The sequence below is a fragment of the Desmodus rotundus genome, chromosome 9 (assembly GCF_022682495.2).
Source record: "Desmodus rotundus isolate HL8 chromosome 9, HLdesRot8A.1, whole genome shotgun sequence".
Taxonomy (NCBI): Eukaryota; Metazoa; Chordata; class Mammalia; order Chiroptera; family Phyllostomidae; genus Desmodus; species Desmodus rotundus.
In genome coordinates this window covers 92459032-92480729 of record NC_071395.1, presented here as the reverse complement: position 1 = coordinate 92480729, position 21698 = coordinate 92459032, and the positions used below count along the sequence as shown (strand labels likewise).

The 21698-nt window shown below is 38.7% G+C and overlaps 1 pseudogene; it reads right to left on the bottom strand.

The window, feature by feature from the left end:
- Positions 1-7541: 7541 nt before the first annotated feature.
- On the bottom strand, positions 7542-10357 carry LOC139441149 (keratin, type I cytoskeletal 18 pseudogene; annotated as a pseudogene).
- Positions 10358-21698: the final 11341 nt, after the last annotated feature.

Sequence of the window (21698 nt, the reverse complement as noted above, 5' to 3'; positions counted from 1 at the left end):
GAGATTTACTCATTAAACTCTATGCAGATATATTTGTACTGGACTAAATTTACATATTAATCAAGTTCTAATTGTTTTTAGCCAATTTTATGCAAATATACTTACTGCTATTTAAACATTTTTCAGAAAGTTTGGAAAGTGTCCAATCCAAAATCACTAATTAACAATTAGAAAGCAAAATCAAAATTGTTTGATATTTTCATGCTACAGCTTATGAGCTAGAACACTTTGAGATGATATTGTCTTATGTTTCAATCCTTATAATAAACTCAAAATCACTAAACCAACTTAAAATGACTTCTCCTGGCCTCTGTTTTTCCTGTTTGTAATTACATTACAAATGTAATACTTTGTTTGTAATTATCATTAAAGCATCTTTGAGTTAGATAGTTACCTGGCACCGACATTGAGTTTTACCTGTTTTGTGTGTGTGTGTGTGTGTGTGTGTGTGTGTGTTTAATGTGATGATTGAGGTCTATACTAACTTCCTTTAATCAAAGTCTATAAACTTGATGTTCCCTCAAGAATTTCATTAAAAAATCTCAACATCTCATACTCTTTCAGTATGGTAGAGTGTTTACTAGACATAATACATGCAACTTTCCCTTCGTGAAAAATAAAGATTAATTTGTTTTCATAGGGGTAAACCAGCTTAGTGGTTTATTAGGTTCAATGCATTATGAATTGGAAGACATGATTTAAAAGATTTCTGTATAAATTTTCATTCTTTTTATTAGCTATATAATCTAAAATTAATACTATAATTTCCTGGAAAAGTAAAAAGGATTTTCCCACAGGTAATTAAGATTAGCTCTCAAAATGCATCCTCACTGAATCTGTATTTACTAATATGCTAGGTCTCACACTCTCCTACAGTGTTTTGGGTTTTTTTAGTTTTTCAAAGTGATATTCATTAGTTTAAATATGTTTGTGAAAGTAGAGTAGACTTTGGCATTTGCAAAGCATTTGTCCAGAAGCCTTTATGATTCCCAAATTTAAAACAAACAAACACTAGTAACAACATCAAAAATAAAACTTTATAGCATCAAACTTGGTCTATGGAGAGAAAGGAAAATCAAGTTGTAAAGAGAGCAGACTACAAGAGAGCCAGAATCTGGACAATTCCCCCCTACTCCATGTTATTTGCTTCTTGAAACTTGGCTGCCTCTCAGCCTGAGATAACCCTTTACCCATTTAATACATTCTCTCTTTTGCTTCCAGTCACTTCAAGTTGGTTTTGGTTACCTTTATCAAGAGTCCTAATACACATATTTATGCTGAACTATCTGGAAATATATATAATTTACCCCATGCATGGACCCAGTGACTTTCAGTTAATCTTTCTGATATCTTACTGACGTCATGGAGTTAAGAATTCTTTTGTTAAAGGAAGGTACCTGAACTAATTGGATTCAATCTGACTTTTGCAAACAAGATTTCAGGGCTCAATGAACATACCAAGTAGAAGCATCTTTTATGGAAGGCTGCCCCTTCTTATTTGAGTGATCCACAGATTACACAGTGCAACTAGATGTGATTAATGAAAAGAGTAAAAGGATTTCAGTATCCCAGTTCTCTGCAATATAGGTAGTATCTCTTTCTTTGAAGCCTAATACTAAAACCAGATGCTTAGCTTTATGACTTCCTTCTCTCAAACAAGAAGAAGAAAAACATACATAAGTCAGTTAGCATTACAAGGATTATTAGTTTTGCTGAAAACATAAGACTTTGGAGCTTTGAATGAAAGTACTAATTTAAACCATTCCTTGAATGAATAAATATTAAAAAGGACTGCTATATAAGCTTTGCTTGCTGCAGGCTAACAAGTATTTATGACTCTATCATGTATGTTCTTCTCTGGAATTTTTCTTTCATCTGAAAAGTGATTCTTTCACCTGGATACCTTTTAGAAATCAAATTTAGATACAAAGCAGGGACAGTTAGGACCATGCCCTATGTATAATAATTCCATTCATATAACTCCTTTCCGTTAAGAACAGCTCACTAATAGCCAAGTGGGCATGCTTTAAATTAGCCTGATATTCAAGAGTCCAGTCAAGTTGTAAATCTATGGATTATAGTCTCACCATCTAATTCTGTATTTTGTAAGAGTCCCTTAAAGGGTGTACACTTTATAATTAACATTTTAGCAACATCAGGATTGTGTCTCAAAATACTCTGTAAGCTCCTCAGAGTTGTTTGGTAGAGTGTAGAGTTGGATTAATAACAGCAATGGGAGAATTGGACCAGAAGAGGAGAGATGAAACAATATGGAAAGAATGTGGTACCAGACTTGGCAAATGGACGGAGGCCAAGGGTAAGGAAAAACACGGAAAAGAAATGAGAGCAAGTATGAGTCAAAATTTTGTTTGCATGAAAAATAATACAACAATTAATAAATAATAATGCAAGAAGAAACTGTGTTTCATGTACAGCTATAAACCTTTTGCCCCGCCATGTATGTGCATATATATATATGATCACACATGGTGGTTTAATGGACACTTAAGTTGCTTCCATATCTTGGCTATTGTGAATTATGTTGCAGTGAAAGTGGGAGTGCAGATATCTCTTTGAGACACTGATATGTCCTTTGGATATGTACGCAGCAGTGTGACTGCTGGGTCAGACAGGAACCTCCATACTGATTTCTATAATGGCTGTATCAATTTGCATTCCCACCAACAGTGTATAAGAAGTCTCCTTTCTCCACATCCTCAGAAGCTTTTTAGTTTGATGTACTCCTACTTGTTTATTTGCTCCCTTTGCCTGTGCTTTTGGTGCCTTATCAAGAAAATCTTGTAAATAAGTCCACTAGATTTATTATAAAGGGACAACGGGTGCAACCATTCTCTCTGGCTCTCTGTCTCTGTCTCTTCTCTTCACCTATGCTCTCTAATTTACTCCACCTTCTCCAGCTGCATCTGCAGCCACCACATCTAAGCTGACAGGTTACAGAGTACAGTGTCCATTAGTGTCCTTGTGACGATGTCAGCAAGTGGGGATGGCAATGTTAAGGTATGTCAGAGAAATTAGGAGTAGTGTAAACTCTAGACTGAGGGAGAAAGCAGATGTTTTCCTGGCTCTTCCTCCAGACGCTACTCCCTAGAGCAGATTCTACATTACAAGGTCTTGGGTGCCCAACTATGCTCTGTAGAACAATGAAATTTTGTCATCCTGCCATGACTCTTAGCTCCACCTTCTTCATAGCTACCCTGTGTTTCTTAAGACTCATCTGCACTCCTCCGCTGCCCAAACCTCTTATTCTTCTTATCCTTAGGACCCCTATCCCTCTTGCTCAGCCTTCACAGTCCAACTCGAAGGATATGTTCTCAAACCTTCTACAGTCCTTTCTCCCTACGTTTCTACCTTCACCATTCCTGCAGCTGCACTCTCCTCCTCCCTGAATTCCTGGAACATACCATTTACCCTTCTTTCATGGCATCAATCACCACAAAACTTGTGACATGCTTTAAGCCCATGCTCTATCTCCTTTTATAGTTTGGTGATCATCGGCACTCTTTGGGCAGGGTTCATGTTGGTTTCAATTTGTGTTCCCTATGTCACCTAGCACAGTGCTTTTGACATTGCAGTTGCTCAATAACATTTGTTGAATCAACCATGTGGCCCTTGCTCCACTACAATTGCCATTCCCTAAAGGTTGGGACCCTGTTATGTGCTTGTTGCGACTCCTTTGCCTACTTGGTAACCTCCCTCTGGACCTTTCCTCCCTTTTTCTATTCTTTCCCTCCACAAGAATTCTCTCATGGTTGCTTCCCTGCCCAGTCTCCTAGTTAAACCCAGACGATGCTCCTTTAGAGATACGCCTTTTTTGTCAGCTGCTGATCTCCCTTTGTATCTCCTGCTCACCCTGATGTTTACATTCTTGGCTCTGCTGATATAGACAGCCCTGGAGGCTCACTCTGATCAGATTTCACCTGTTCAAAAATGATAGGCCGAAAGGCCTCAAAGTACAACTTGCTCCCAGTTTCACCCGGCCTTAGGGAGGATTTTTCTTGGAACTGAGCCCAACATTATAACATAGTGAAAAGGGGAGATAACAGTAGCACCTGCCTGAGGTGTGTTAGCCTTTTTATGTAAGTAGTTTTTTCTTGTGGGAAACAAGACCTAACTTGTTCTAGGTATAAATCCATATAATAAGCCAGGTTCTCGTATAGCATTTACCCACTTGCTGATTTCAAAGTACTAAACTTGAAAGAAGAAAATATACCTTTGAGGATTTAATGCTATCAGTTTGAATTTTTCTAGCTAATTCCTAATACACACACACACACACACACAGCTTTTTAGAGAAATTTTTCTACCATGACTTGCTGTAATTAGAGGGGAAGTGTAGCTGCTACAGTTTTACCAGTGAGACTCTTGGGCTTAGAGAGGTTTGCTGATTGGTTCCACGGCCTACAGCAAAAAATTGAATCTGGCTTGATCCCTTTGTATATAGTAAATGAACTTTTTTTGAACTCTCATCTCCCACTTTCTTGTACATGACACCTTTCTTTGAAATGTCATCATTAAGTTCCTTACACATGATACCTCAACTTCCATTTTCTCCCCTTCCTAGGAAGAAAATTTCATTAGACAATGTGATACATGGTAAGCAATTACAGTGAAAGTCAACATAACTACAGCAGACACTACTAGTTGCTTACCTCAAATATGTTTTCTTCTTCCTTACTAACAACTCCTACATCATTGGGAAGATCTGTGTAAGCTAAAAGACTAGCTTCCCTTAAAAACCCGATGGCCTCATGACTAAATTCTGGACATGTAGATAAAAGCAGAAATGTTATGAGGGACTTGGGGACAGACTCCTTAGAAGTAAACGTAATCAGCTGGGAGTTAAAGTCCTTTTGCCCTTCTCTCATCCTATTATTTCCCATCTGGAATATGCAGGTGATGGATGGGATTCCAATAGCCATCTTGGACGATCACTAGCTATGCCCTAGAATGGTTGTTCTGTAAAATAGAAGGAAATTGGATATCTGATAACTGTGAAGCTACCAAAATCAGCCCTAAATATCTCTTTCTAAACTTCTTTCACATGACAGACAAATAAACTGCCTTATTTAAGCCATTGTTATTTTGAACTTTCATTTACGTACAGCTGAATCTAATCACAACTAACAAAATAAAGAAGCCTGGTAACACATTTTATCGAGTCCTAAATGGACAACTTAGGATTTACTTAGATATATCTCTTCTTCTCTAACACATGACCGCTGGCCAGCCTATTTTAATTTACAAGTGCTATCTTTTACCTTTGAGGGTGTATGATCGTGAAGGCATGAGGAAAGCTCTGGGATGCTGGTAAGGTTTGTTTCCTGCTCAGGTGTGTTCAGTTTGTGAAAATGCATCGAGTTGGACTTGATATATGCATACATCTCTGTACGTATTTTATATTGTACATCAGTAAAAAGTTTTAAAACATATCCATTGTAAATGTGTCTTTCTTAGTGGAATTACTAACCGGTTTAGTTATGATTAGAGATTTTAAAAGATTAAGTCCTCAAAGAAGTGTGAAGATTAAATGAAATAATAAACAGAAATTATTCAGTTTTAACCTATTGAGACATGCATCCTGTGAATATTTTTGGAGAACCTACTATGCACCAAGCACCCAGGGTCAGCTATTACTATTAGCCCTATGTAATGTTTGACTATTTATGATCCTCCTATCGACTATAAGCTTCATGGGGAGGGGGACTCTATCTGTTTTGTTTGTGTTGTAATCACAGTTGTTTAACACAGTGCCAGTCAAATAGTGGCTCTTCACGGAATAACTGAGTGAATATATTGTAAGTTAAATAATGTCTCGTGCACCACTAGGAGAATGCATTTCAGTTTCAAACAACTGACTTAGAAGTGATCTTTTGGAATTCATTTGTAAATGAAGGGCAATCTAGGGCTTGTCAGCATCAGTATTAAATCAAGAATTACAAATAAAATTTCAGGCAATTCTCTTTTTTTTAATGAAAAACATCTTGTTATATTTTTAATAAGTATATTATATTTATTATGCTATTATAGTTGTCCTACTTTTTCCCCTTTGCCCCCCTCCGCTGAATACCCTCATTCCCTCCAGCAATCCCCCCCTTAGTTCATGTCCATGGGTGGTACATATGAGTTCTTTAGCTTCTCCATTTCCTATACTATTTTTAACCTCCCCCTGTCTATTTTGTACCTACCATTTTATGCTTCTTATTCCCTGTACCTTGTGCCCCATTCTCCTCCTTCCCCCTCCCCACTGATAGCCCTCCACGTGATCTCCATTTCTATGTTTCTATTCCTGTTCTAGTTGCCTGGCAAATACATGGCTCTGCCCCTTACAAAGTAGCAGGTGTGCTGACATGGGGAGTCAAAGCAGCTCTGCCTAACACACAGAAACACAGGGAGGCTGCCAAATTGAGGAGATGAAGAAATATGGCCCAATTGAAAGAACAGAGCAAAACTCCAGAAACAGAACTAAAGCAACACAAAGACAGCCAACCTGTCAGATGCGGAGTTCAAAACACTGGTGACCAGGATGCTCAGAGAATTGATTGAGTACAGCCACAAAATAAAGGAAGAAGTGAAGGCTATATAAAGTGAAATAAAGAAAAAATATACAGGGAACCAACAGAGAAGGGAAGGAAGTTAGGCAATTCTCTTAACACTTTAGAAATTATGTAGTCCAAGACATAGAAGGGTGAAAATCATAATGCAATTATCACAAGAAACCATCAAAAGCCCTTAACTACACTAGTTAAAAAGACTGGAACAGATTAACTTCTTGATATCATAATGAAAATGCAAACACTATGACTAACACATACCATATCAAAATAGAACATTTCATTGCAAGGCAAGAAAGAAAAGATGTCTGTGTTTTAAGCAATCAAGGAACAAATTGAAAATGCAAGCAACTGGAAAATGACAGTCCATAGAAACTCCCTGTTAAAATACAGAAAACGTATGACTATAAATTTGCTATGTAATTTAGAATATACTGCTTGGTGGTTTTAAAAAATTGTCTAAATTTCAAGAGGAGAGAAACATCAGTTTGACATCTGTAAGAGACCTATTTTGGGGGTGCATACCCAGTCCCCAATCCTTTCTGTGAAAACTGCCTCACTGAAAAAAGAGCAAGCCTATACAGCCATTTTTCATCAAGTAACATGCCAGCCACAGCTTACTGGACAATTGGAGAACTCTCGACCTAAGCTGAACCATTCAGAATCTTTCTCCTGAAAACCTCAGTTAGTAGGCACTGAGTCTATACGTAGTAATGAGCTCCAGAACTGGAAGGTTGACTAAACTTGGCACCAAAGCTTTCCAAAGTTTCACAAAAGCCAAAATTATGAGGGAACAGAAGCTATAAGTAAGCAAAGAAGCCTGTTTGAAAAAAATTGGATATTTATGCAAAAAAAGTGCAGAAGCAAGACATCATGAGTAGAATTCAGGATAGGGGAACGAGCTCCGTTCCTGAGTTTTAAGTTCTCGTGAAGTCTGACTGACTTTGTTTCTTGCTTTTTTCCCCCTCATAGATCTATGAATTTTTTATTGGCCTCCTACCCTGCAAGGGGTTCCCTGTTTCTGTGCCTTAACGCCTCAGGACTTTGGAGTCACTGACCTCAGACACCACATTGCTGTCCATGATCCTGAGGGTGGTGGTCTTTTGGATGGAGTGCATGGAGTTTACTGTTGTTCAAAGCATCACCAAGATCAAAGTCCTTCCCTTCTTCCAGTAGGTGGAGGTAGGTGGTGATCTGCCTCCAGCTTGACTTCGATGTCCAGCATGGCCTCATACTATCGGGACTGGTACTGGTCCTCTGTCTGCGTCTGGGCCAGCTCTGACTCCAGGTGCAGCAGAATCCTGTTGAGCTGTTTCATCTGCATGGTATAGCGTGTCTCTACCTCCCTCAGGCTGTTCTCCAAACTGGCCTTCAGGTTTCTCATCACGTCCAAGTCAATCTCCAAGGACTGAACCATACGTCTCAGTTCTGTTAGTATCATCTCAATAGCTCCTATCTCAGAGGTCTGTGAGGTGACCACCGTGGTGTTCTTCTTAGTCTGCTGGTACCAGTACTTGTCCAGATCCTCTCGGTTCTTCCAAGTCAGCTCATCATAATGAGTGTGGATACCCTGAGGTCCTGAGATTTGGGGGCATCCAACTCCACAGTAAACCCAGAGTTGGCAATCTGGCTTTGTAGACCCTTTACTTTCTCCTCGTGGTTCTTCATGAAGACCAGCTCCTCCTTGAAAGCCTCAATCTCTGTGTCCAGCTACAGTTGAGTGATACTGGTATCATCAATGACCTTTTGGAGTCCATTGACGTCATTCTCCACAGACAGCAGCATGGCCAGCTCCCTCTCATACTTAACTCTGAAGTCATCAGCAGCAATTTGGGTCATTGTCAATCTGCAGGTCGATGTAGGCATTGTCCACAGACCTTGCAAGGATCTGAGCCCTCATGTCCTCAATGGTCTCACTGTAATGACCCTAGTCTCTGACCAGGCGTCCCTTCTCTAGGTGTTCCTGAATATTGCTCTCCAGTCTCCAATTATCAGCTTCCAGGCTCCTCACTCTCTCCAGGCAGGAGGCCAGGCTGTCACTCAGGCCTTGCCTAGTCTCCTTCTCATTCTGGATGCCCATTATGCCCACCAGACCCCCATCACCCCCGCAGCCAAGTCCCAGAACCCCAGTCACCCGCACGCTGGTGGAGTGGGACACAGAGATCTGGGGCACCAAACCCCCAGGGCCTACATTGATGCTGCTGTGCTGCTGGCCAGGCAGCCTAGTGACCGGGCAACAGCACAGAGCCCAGGGCCTGGTAGCTGGTGGAGAAGCTGGTGCAGATGCTAAAGCTCATGTTGCTTGGGGAGGAAGGTGAGAGGCCAAGAGCCAGGTTCCAGAGGCTCTTACCTTTTTCTTTTAGATTTTATTGTTTAAATTTTAATTATATTTCATTGATTATGTTATTACAGTTGTCCTGATTTTCCCCCCTTTGCCCTCACTCCACCCAGCGTCCCCCACTCCCTCAGGCAATCCTCTGGCAGTCGTTCATGTCTATGGTCATGTGTGTAAGTCCTTCGGCTACTCCATTTCCTGTACTGTACTTTACATCCCCATGGCTACACCCTTACTTTTTTAATCATTAAAGTAATTCATTAACACCCCTGTCCATGTCCAGTGTCCCCAACCCCACTTTTTATTTGAGCAAATATTTCTTCAGCACCTACCATTTGTCAGACACTTTTCTTGGCACCAAGGATGTAGTAGTAAGAAAAAGAGAAAAAAGCCATTAAGTTATTGGTGTCAAGGGGGATAATTATAACGAATTGTAATAGATCATTATAACACAGGGTGGTAAATGCAATAGTAAATGCAACGACAGAGATAAATATAAGCTATTACATTAGAATACCTTACTTGTCTTAGGGTGGGTCTCACCCAACATTTTATTTGAAATAGTTTGAGTGCAGTTTTGTATCTTGCAACCAAAAGAACAAAAGAATCTCAGCTTGAACCTGTTATTTAAATATATTTATATTGTTCCCCCTTGTCTCCCACCCTCAAGGAGTCGTTAAGAATGCCAATAACCTACCAAGGTTAGAATTTAGGCTCCACCACTCACTAGCATATGACACAGCACATATTGCAGAACCTCTATGCGCCTCAGTTTTCTCTTTTACCCCACGGGGTTGCTGTGAAGACTCAGTGGGTAATTCATATGTAAAACTTTAGAAGTATGCCTGACATTCGATGAGAGCTGAACAAATTGTTAGTTGCCATTATTGTTGCGGTGGCTGCTATGTTAACCTTGTGTTTGCTGTAATCTGAGGAAGCAGCAGCTGGGAAAGACTAGGTGATAGTACTTGTTTGTATGTGATTGATGGTGAAGGTCTAGTCCTCAGCTTTGCTAAACTAAATTGTGTTAGTGCACACAGAGACTAGTTCACGTTAGCACTGTATACAGTCAGAAAGTTCTGCTGAAGGTACTGGCTCCACTGACTCAACTCTGTTATCAGAGAACCAAGCTGGCCACTCTCTCATTCACAGTCTCTTTAGAAACAGAGTAAAAGACTTTTTTCTTAGTGATGACTTCAAGTCAGGCCTGCTGCCTGAGGTATTTGCAGGCCACCTGGATTGGATTTGGGGGTACCCAACTCTTCTTCAGTCTCACTTTAACAGTAGAGTTCTCAGATCTGTCTTTCCTGCTTATGAATGAGCTCATTCATCAAAAGAACTTTTGGGGCTTTTCTAATTTTATTTCTCAGAGGGAAATCTTATCTTCAGCTTTAGGAGTGCATTACAGTCATCCCCAATATGAAAGATCATGTGAACCATTTAAACATAACTTATTCTATTTAAAATTATAATGTACTTTTGGTCCTAATAAAATGAACCAGTATTCCTCAAGATGAGTTGAGTCTAAAATTGTCTTCCTCCCATCTTCATGGAATCCTTGCTATTTAGATATCTCCAGGGGCATGCAACTGCATAAAAGTTTGGCTTCTCTACATGAGAGACAGAGCTTGGCACTTAAGTATGCTTTCACAGTTACAACTCAACAGAACAGATGTCTGTGTGTTTTGTGGGCATCATAAATATTAAGAATGATGTTATATGGTTTGGAAAGCACTTCCCATTAATTGTTAATGCTCACCAAGTGGGTAAGAGAAGGCAATTCCTTGACGGGGGGGGGGGCGGGGCGGGAATCAAGATACATTTTTACATTACTGTGTTTCAGTTTCGGGGCTGAGGCTGGGGAGAATTAGTCTCTGATTTCTTGACTATCACATGAAAACTCTAATTAATACAATGGTTGAGTGTCCCTTGTTCCTTATAGCTCCATAGTGAGATATGTAATGTATAACTATAACAGGAGATATGGTAGAAGGAAAAGGTAGAGGTGCATTCAAAGGCCAGTTTCACCTCTGCTTGGCTCACTGATCATGGACTTACTTAGCCTTTATGAATTTAGTTATATACCCTATAAAATAGAGGCTAATAACACCTATGATATAGAGCTATTATAATTTATTAAGAAATAGGTATAGCCTTGGCTGGGGTTGCTCAGTGGTTTGAGTGCCCGCTTGCAAAGCAAAGGGTTGCTGGGTCGATTCCCAGTCAGGGCACATGCCTAGGTTGTAGGCCACATTCCCCAGTATGGGGCACACAAAAGGCAACCTTGCATTGACATTTCTCTTCCTTTCTTTCTCCCTTCACCTCTCTCTAAAAATAAATTTTTTAAATCTTAAAAAAAAAGAAATATATGTAAAGATCCTAAGTCGGTACCTGTATTAAGGAATAATAAATCCAGGTACCTGTCCCAGACACCTGTACAAAACCAGAAATGTGCTAGTTCACTCAGATTCCTATACAAAACTTCTCACTTTATGGCGAAGATAATTTTGTTTTTCTTCTACCAAAGAAGACAATGCTTTCACATGGAAATTTTAAAAAACAAAGAATCAGAAAACCTCCTCTCTAGAGCTGACCTATGTCTGTTGATCAGTTTTGCCATGAACAGCTGCAGATGAAGTCAACTGAAATTCTGAAATCAAATCATGCATAGAGCCAAGCTGTTTTTTCTGGAATGAATTTCAAACTGTTGAACAAAGCCTAAATTTTATATTCTTTGGTATGTCTCCCAAGTAGTCTGATTCAGTAAATTGCAAAAGAAAATAGAAATGAGAACAAGAATTACAGAAAAATGAGATTTCTTTTTTCCAGAACACTGACTCTACTTCAACCAGTGGGAGTGGTTGAACCCCCTTTTTTAATATAATAAAAATATTGTTTTCTCCCTAACCCCACCTAAAATTCTGAATAAATATTTTAAGTATATTGTTTTGGGGAAGCACCAAATTACTAGTTTGTCTGGGACACTTTCATGTCTCAGTATTTCCCTGGAAAAGAAGTGGATGAAAAATGCATCAGGAAAGAGAAGACTTGTAGCTACCCCCAGGGATGAAGTTTGTCTGGGAGGAGAAAAAAGGAGGAAAAGTAATGCTTTCTCTTTCCCCAGATTCATCACAACAAAGTCTGTGATTTCTTGCATATGCCTTTTTTCTCTCTGGAATGGCCTCTCCTACATCTACCCACTTCACCACCATGCTGGTGAAACATAACCATTTGATATGTAACCATTTCTTAGAAACTTTCCCAAATTGGCAAACCCACTGAGATAATTACCAAGATATTTCTTGACACACTTGCCATAAGGTTATTAGTCAGGATTCCTATGAGGTATTGGATGTTTATTAGGCTCAAGCATGTATGACTTTAGAATATCTGCATCGAATGGACCAAAGTGAGTGAAGAAGAAAATAGAGTCACTGGCACAGGAGTTTACATATTCATTCTTTTAGGTACCTGGATTCCAGGATCCTCTTCCCTTTAATCCTGAAATGGGGAAGGTGCCTTCAGGTAGTAGTGGCTCTAAGTCCTTTGCTCCATGGAAAATAGCCAAGGACAGTTGAGCAGGGCTTATGGTCTGAGTAGCATTCCCCAGAAGCAGGCTCTGTCTCCCCCAAGCTCAGCTAAAAAGTGATGATAAAAGCAAAGCCTAAAATTTGACTGAATTACCTGTCTCCAAGATGAGGGCTGGAGGGGCAGCTTTCTCCCAGATGGAAATGCTTGTAGAGACCATCGTTCTTTTGCTGAGCCCTCCCCTGTATCAGAGCCAGCAGGCAGGCACCATATCTGAGACTCCATCAACCTGGCTCACACTGTTCACGCCGCCTTGGTGATTTCCTGAGATCCTGCCCCACTACATTTGTGGGCCCACCCAAGCTCTTTCAGTGGCTTTTCCATATAAGAGACTTCTCTTGGTTCATTCTTTGCAGTTTCCTAAAACCTCTCAAACAAATAGCATCTGGCCTCTGTATATCCCATAGCTCTTGCTAAGTGGCTCCAGGCCTGGCATTGGTGGCAGCCATCCTCAATTTACAGAGTGGCCTCTCCCGGGCACCTCCAAACCCAACACAAATAACAGCCACCAGCAGATTGCTCTGTAGCTCATGCCAGGGGGCTCTAGGCAGGGCACAAGCAGTGGCTGACTTTGGCCTTCCCCTTCTGGGAGGCCCCAAGAGCCAGTGCACCTAGTGGACAGCTTCAGACCATACTGGATTATACCCAACCACCTCCACAAGTGATATATTCAAAGGGAAGATTTGACAGGCACCAAAGCCCCACTGAAGTGAGTCCTGCTCCATGGGGTCAGCCCCAGCACAGCAGCTCCTCCCAGCTGAATGGCCTGGGGGGTCAATCCTTCTGAGTGACAAGCCAACAGCAATTAAGGCTCAACTACAACAGGAAGGTGCACATGGCTCAGGTGACTGAAGAGGTTATGCCACTGGGACTTATGGGACACCTACTACATAAGGCCATTCTACAAAGACTGGGAGATGTTGCAGCTACCTAATACATAAAAACACTGGGAAGCAGACAAAATGAGCAGACAAGAAACAGGTCCCAAATGAAAGAATAGGAGAAATCCCCAGAAACAGAACTAAATGAAATGGAGGCAAGCAAAGTACCAGATATAGAGTTTACAAGAATGGTTGTAAGGAGGCTCAAGGAACTGAGTGAGAACTTCAAGAGCATAGAAAAGGACATGGAAAGCATAAAAAAGAACCAGTCAGAAATGAAGAATATACTAACTGAAATGAAGAATACATAACAGGAAATCAACAGTGGAGTTGATGAAGCAGGGGATCAAAACTGATTTGGAAGATAAGGAAGCTGAGAACACCCAATCTGAAAAGCAAAAAGAAAAAAAGAATTAAAAAACTGAGGATAGTATAAGTAGCTTCTTGGACAACTTCATGTGTACCAACATTTGCATCAAGGGGATGCAGGAAAGAAAAAAGAGAGCAAGGAATTGAAAACCTATTTGAAAAAATAATGATGGAAAGCTTCTCTAACATGGTGAAGGAAATAGACGTACAAGTCCAGGAAGTACAGAGGGTCCCAAACAAGATGAATCCAAAGAGGCCCACACCAAGTTTAACACATCACAGTTAAAATGCCAAAGTTAAAGACAAAGAGAAAATCTTAAAAGCAATGAGAGGAAAGCAGTTAGTTACCTGCAAGTGAGCTCCCATAAAGACTATTAGCTGATTTCTCAACAGAAACTTTGCAGGCCAGAGGGACTGGCATGAAATATTCAAAATGATGAAAAGCAAGGACCTACAACCATGATTATCCTACCCAGCAAAGCTGTCATGTAGAATCAAAGAATAGTTTTCCAGACAAGAAAAAGCTAAAGGAGTTCATCACCACCAAACCAGTATTATAAGAAATATTAAAGGGTCTTGAAGAAGAATGAGGAGGAAAAGAAGAAGAAAAAGAGATGAACATATGAATAATAAAATGGCATGTTGGTGGGAATATAATACAGTACAGCTGTTATGGAAAATGGTATGGAAGTTCCTAAAAAAAATAAAAATAGAATTATCTTATGATCTAGCAATTCCACTCCTGGGTAGATAACCAAAAGAATTCAAAGTAGGGCCTCAAAGACATATTTGTTTACCATGTTTATAGCAGTATTATTCACAATAGCTAATACGTAAAGCGATCCAAGTGTCCACCGATGGATGAATTAATAAGCAAAATGTGCCATATTCATACAATATTATATTATTCAGCCTTAAAAAGGGAGAAAATTCTTATATATGACACAACATGGATGAATCTTGAGGACATTACACTAAGGAAATACGCCAGTCACTGAAAGACAAGTTTTGTATGATTCTGCTTACATGAGGTACTTAGAGTAGTGAAATCATAGATGGAGAAAATAGTATAGTGGTTGTCACCAGTTGAGGGGAGGAGGGAATGGGGAATTATTATTTAAGGGGTTTAGAGTTACAGTTTTGCATGAAAAAGCTCTGGGGATAGATGGTGGTGATGGCTGCACAACAATTTCAATGTATTTTATGCCTCTGCACTACGTATGTATCTTACCATTATAAAAAAAAAAAAGAAAAAATAGTAGAAATCAATGTTTTGTGTTCATGATATGTAACACAAATAATGTCTAGGTGGTCTAAAACTACACTGTTACTTTGGATTTATGTAATTGATGAGGGTTAGTATCTTGTGTGTGAGGGTACTTAATGAATATTTGTTAACAAATGTTTCATTTCTCATGGGGTTGTTCTCCAGGAGTGATGATCAGAGAGATGTCATGATAATCCACATGTAGCATTTCTAAAATTAAGCAAAGATATGTGGGAAGACAAATATCTTTTTGGGTTTTTGAAAACAATATATAAATTGTAACTTTTCTCAATTTAACAGTTGCTTTCCTTTTTTGAGCATTTTGGATTGCAACTACATGATAGAAATGTAAAATTTAGAAAAATTGGTTTTCATATTTCATATAGCCATTTTTCCTTTTTCTTTTTTCTTTTTCTTTTTTAATTTTTTTCTTTTTATTGTTATTCAGTTACAATTGTCTGCATTTTCTCCCCATCCCAGCCAATCCCACCTCCCTCTCCCACCTCTACCCTCCCCCTAGATTTTGTCCTTGTGTCCTTTATAGTAGCTCCTGTAAACCCTTCTCCCCACTATCCCCACAAAATATAACCATTTTTCCTTTTTCTTAAAATGAAGGCACACCTGTCCTTTGAAACAAACTATCCGCAAAAGGTAATATACTCCTTATTGATTTGACAATTTACTATCCATTTGGACTTTGTATTAGATACATCAATGTAATAAATACCAAGATTTTTGAAAAAGTAGCTTATATAATTTCTTTTTCATATATGCTATATAGATTCTTTAATGAAGTTTTTTCAGTTTGAAACTCTGCTTTTAAAAATACACAGACATGTATGGAATAAAAGCCAAAGTTTTAATTTATTCTATATTATGTGCCACAAGCAATACTAATAGAGAAATTTTGACACAGTTTCTTCTCAAAGCATTTAAAACTTCACACATATTTATGCATAAAAACATATGAAAGGGCACCTATTAATGTACTAGCAGCAATTTTCTCTGGGCGGTAGTGAAACTATAGGCAATTTTTTATCTTCTTTTTCCCTGTCCATAGTTTCTGGTTTTTTCTCAAGTAAACATACTGAAGTGTAGAAATAACTCTTGAGAAAAGGAAATTACTACGTGAAAAATGACCTTTGGGATATTAAACCTGACATTTGGAAGCCTGAGTTTTCACTTAGCACATTTTATCACCACTAACGGATTAGAACTACAGCTCACCTTACCATCTCTTGAATGGGAATGAAAGAAATACTTGCTTCACACCGTCATTGTCAGAACAGTAGAGAGCATATCTAAAGCGCCTCGCGTAGTGCCTGGCACACTGTGTGTGCTCAATAAACTAACACTGTTGTTATTATTAGTGTATGCCAAGACCGTAAAAATAAACTCCCTAGGCATCTTTTAATCCTTATTTAACAATGTTCTCAAATCAACGGGAGATAAACACTTGGGTCCTTTAGAAAAGCAATCAGAGAATTAAGCTGCTTATTTTCTTCTTAGTTTTCAAATTTTCAATTAATGAAATATTTCAAATATACAGAAAATAAGAGAAACCCATCCCTTGTCTTACTCTTTTGAAAAGTGAAATATTATAGATAAAACCAAAGTCCTAGATTCTCGATTCTCCTTTTCTCTCTCCCTACAGATAATCACTACCCTACAGCTGACTTCCAAAAGCACTTTTGTGTTTTTCTACTTCTATCCATACTATCCATACTCGTATCTATACTTTATGTTCATAAATAATATATACACTTGTTTATGTGTGGGGAAACATGCAGCCTAATCAGAAATTCCTTCCACTTGGGATGCTTTTCTTCCCCATTTCTCCATCTTAAATAATAAGTCTACATATATTTTTAAATAGAACTTTGCTTTATCACTATGAAATTACTCCAATTATAAGCCTTGCATTCCATATTAATGCATGTTTAGCTTTAAACCAGATACAATTATAGAAAGATAAGCCAAACCTTCCAAAAGGCTCCATGTAGAATAGTTTGTAATCTACATTCTAATTATTACTTTTCAAAAAAGAACTTAGAAAAGTAATTGTATCTTAATAAGTCTGTTCATTCATTAAATTGGGTTTTACTCTAAAATATTTATGTTCTTATATAGATGGAACAGATCGAGTTAAGCAAGTCAACAAGGAAAAGCACACACAGAAATAAAATATTTTTCTTTATTTAAATTTAAAGTGCTAAATCATTGTTGGAAAAGAATTACTAAGTCTCCAAATTGTTAATGCCAACTCTATCCCCTCAAATATTGCTTTTCAACCTGAAAATATAATTTATGGAGAGATGGTACTGCAAACTACTAAATGTTATAAGCACATATACAGACAGAGGATTACAAACAAACTGATGTCAACTCGAATGGTGAACTCATGCCATTTCCTATTGCTCACTCCTTCTCTTCCTAAATAATCACAAACCATCCACTTTAAGAGCCATTCCAGCCCTGGCTGGTATAGCTCAATGGATTGAGTATTGGCCTGCAAATCAAAGGGCTGCTGATAGTCAGGGCACATGCCTGGATTACGGGCCAGGTCCCCAGCTGGGGGTGTGATAGGGAACCACACATTGATGTTTCTCTCCCTCTTTCTCCCTCCCTTCCCCTCTCTGTAAAAAATAAATAAACAAATCTTTAAAAAATATACTACTTCTTTTTTTTTTTTTTTTAAAGAGCGATTCTAGGATTTTGTCTGCACCAGCTACCAAGCTCTCTTCTAGAATGGGCAGAATTGAGTCCCTAATTCATTTTGAAAACTAGCAAGCCTTCAGTCTTCTAGCACTTCTGTTGTCTACATTTAAACTAAAATGATGGCAACAACCAAGTTATCTCATCTGTAAGATTTTTTCATTCTTAGCTATAATCCCTCTGGGCCAAGAGCTTTAAACTCCGTGAGGTTTTATTACAGTATCTCTAAGTGTCATCACCCTTATCAAGATCTTTGCTGGCCTCCTAACCAGCTTGTCTCCTTTTCTAGTCATAATACCTCTATCAATACTTCTTGACAGCAGCAAAATAGAATTTGAGTAGATCTCCTATCCTATGCTTTTGTTTTTTCCTTAACATTATGCCACCGATACCAGGGAGCCCAGTCACTGCCATTGGTATTAAAAGCAAGGGGAGAAAAACAAAAGAGCTGAGGTTACCTCCTTCTAGCTCTTCTTTCTGGCAAGCAATTAACATTCAGCTTCCTTCTCTCCACACTTCTCTCCTCAATCATTCCCTTAGAATTGTTTAAGGGTTAAATAAGGTAACAGATGTAAAAGCCTTGGAACAGTGCTTAACACATGCATAGTATTCAACAAATTTTAGATCTTGTTAATATTTACTCCAAAAAGATAAATAAGTCTTTCAATAAATGGCTCTGGGACAACGGAAGACCAACATGCAAAAGAATGAAGTTGAACCCTGTCCTCACATTACACACAAAAATCAACTCAGATGGATTGTAGACCTAAATGTAAGTGCTAAAACTATAAAACTCTTAGAAGAAAATATAGAAATAAATCTTTGTGATTTGGGGATAAGCAAACCCTTCAAAGATATGACACCAACAGTACAATTGACAAAAAAAAATAGGTAAGGTGGACTTTACAAAAATTAAAAGCATTTGTGCTTCAAAGGACATCATCAAGAAAGAGAAAAGACAACCCACAGAATGGGAGAAAATATTTGCAAATCATATATCTGATAATGGAGTAGTATCCAAAATATGCATATATTTATTAACTCATACAAGTCAGTTAATAAAAAGACCAATAACCCAATTAGAAATGGACAAAGGATATGAATAGACATTTCTCCAAAGATATATAAATGACCGAGTACAAATGAAATGATGCTCAACATTATCTAGGCATACTCATAATGTAGAGATGTTCAACATTAGTCATTAGGGAAATGCAAATCAAAACCACAATGAGCTACCACTTCACAACCATGAGGATGTGTTAAGAAAACAGATAATGACAAGTGTTGACAAGGATGTGAAGAAATTGAAACCCTTATATGCTACTGGTGGAGATGTAAAATGGTGTATCCACTTTAAAACAGTCTGGCAGTTTGTCAAAAGATGAAACATAGCATTACTATATGACCTAGCAATTCTGCCCAAGAGAGATAAAAACATATGTCCACAAAAAATCTTGGACATGTATGTTTATAATAGCATTATTTATAATACCCAAAAAGTGGAAACAACTGCAATGTCCATTAACTAATGAATGAATAAATAAAATGTGTATATCCATACAATGTAATACTATTCAATAATTTAAAAAGAATAAAGAATTGATACATGTTACAACATGGATGAATCTTAAAAACATTGTGTTAAGTGAAAAAAATTAGTCAAAAGACCTCATGATTGCTATTATATGAAATGTCCAGAGTAGATAATTCTGTAGAGATGGAAAGTAGATGAGTGGCTGCCCAGAGCTGCTGGGGAGTTGGGATAAAGGGAGAGTGCTTCCTGGGTGGAATGGATATGAGGTTCTTTTGGGGGTGATAAAAATGTCCTAAAACTGATGGTGAGGATGGTTGCAGAAATCCATGACTATCCTTAAAAGACATTGAATTGTATCCTTTAAGCGGGTGAAATGTGTAATATGTGAACCATATCTCAATGAAGCTGTATATAGATGATAGAGATAGATAGATAAACACCAGAAGTTTAGAAAACTCCCAATGTTTAGGGAAGTTAGATCTCAGCCCCCTGTTTACAACATAAGAAATAAAATGAGTAATAACAATCTGTGCATGTGAGTAGGAAAAACTCTTCCCTGTGTGTGTTCCTTTACTACTCACACAGAACACTTCACTTCTGAGACTTCTGGTCACCAAATGTGTGGGTGTTTTCTCCCAAAAAGCAATTCTCTATGATAGCGGCTGGGTGTCCCATAATTCAACTCACTTCTGACACTATCTGCCTGGAGTTAACACCAGAGCTCACGAGTTAAGTGCTCAGGCCCACGAGACTGTACCGCGTGCTCCCACTCCAGAAGCCAGTCGCAAGTCCCAGGTTGTCACCTGTACTTCTGACAGGTCAGCTATAAATTCGGGTTCCCATGATCCTCTTCTGGGGTTCAGTAATTTGCTAGAATGGCTCACAGAACTCAGGGAAAATTTAAAATTTACCAACTTATTATATAATAAAAAAGATGTAAGAAAGGGTACAGGTGAACAGCCAGATGAAAAGATACCTAAGAAGTCTAGGAGGGGCCTAAGTACAGAAGGTCTGTCTCTGTGGAATTGGGGTACATCACCCTCCTGGTACTGATGTACATTCACCAACCTGGAAGCTCTCCAAATCCCACACTATTGTCATTCTCACAGAGGCTTTATCACATAGGCATGATCCATTAACTTCATACCCAGCTCCTCTCTCCTCTCTGGAGAATGGGAGTTGGGACTAAAAATCCCAAGCATCTAACCGTGGCTACCCCCTATCCAACAGCTACCCTGGAGCCCACCCAGAGCCACCCAGAAAATTCCAAGGAATTTAGGAGTGCTGTGTCAGAAAGTTGGATCAAAGACCAAATATTAGAACAAATGATGCTCTTGGTGCTCTTGTCACTTACGAAATCACAAGGGTTTAGGACCTCTGAGGTTAAAGACTAGATATTGAAACAAATTCTCCTAGCACCTCTATTTAAAAGGGTTTTAGGAGCTCTGCTTCAGGAACAGGGGGGCGGGCAAGGACCAGTACAAGTATTTCTTCTTATTTCGCGGGACACTACCCAACCCTCTCTCTTCCCTAAGAACTTCTCTCTGCTTTCTAATACAGAAGTCTTACCATGAGTTTGTCTTTTCTGGACAATACGGAAGTAATTTCTTTGTTTCATCTTCTGGTGTCTGTCTGTCTGTCTCTCTCCTTCCCTTCATGCACAAGCATACCTTGTTTTATTGCACTTTGCTTTATTGTGCATCATGCTGTGTTTCTACAAACTGAAGACAAGACCCAGCAAGATTACCACTCACTTGTTGGTGATACTCGCTCTGTTGCTGTGGTCTGGAATGAACCCACAGGGTCTATGCAGCATGCCTGAATATAGGGACCCCTTCATCTTATGATTTATTTAGAAAACCAAGGCCCTCAGATGATGGATCCAAACGATGGATTTGTTAACCCCATATCCTCAAAGCCATCATATTTAGTAGGCAGGATTTACCCAAATATAAGATAAAGTCTTGACTCAAGGCTCAAACCACACTGCAGATAATTTAGATACAATAAAATTGTGTTCAAAAGAAGTTCAAACTATAATGTGTGATCTCAACTTTTTTCAAAAAATGTAAACTCTGAGCTCCAGAGAGCAGAATCCATGTTTTATTCATCTTTGCCTTACAAGCACCTCTGACACACAGTGGATGTTCTCCGAACATCTGAATGAATGAAGGAATGATTAAAGAAATAAAATTACTTTTAGTGGGGTTATGTTCTTGGCCCTGATTCAGATATGTCCAATTTTTCTAGTCTGGCAAAATCTTTTTGAATGCCGCCCAACATCTTAATTTCTATCATATTACATCTAATTCTAATATGTATCTTTTACATGATGCATCTCTTACGGGTAATTTATTTGGATAATTCAGTTATTTTTCCTGAAAAAAAAAAACCACTGTGAAATCAATGGTACATCTTCAATCACTGACATCTC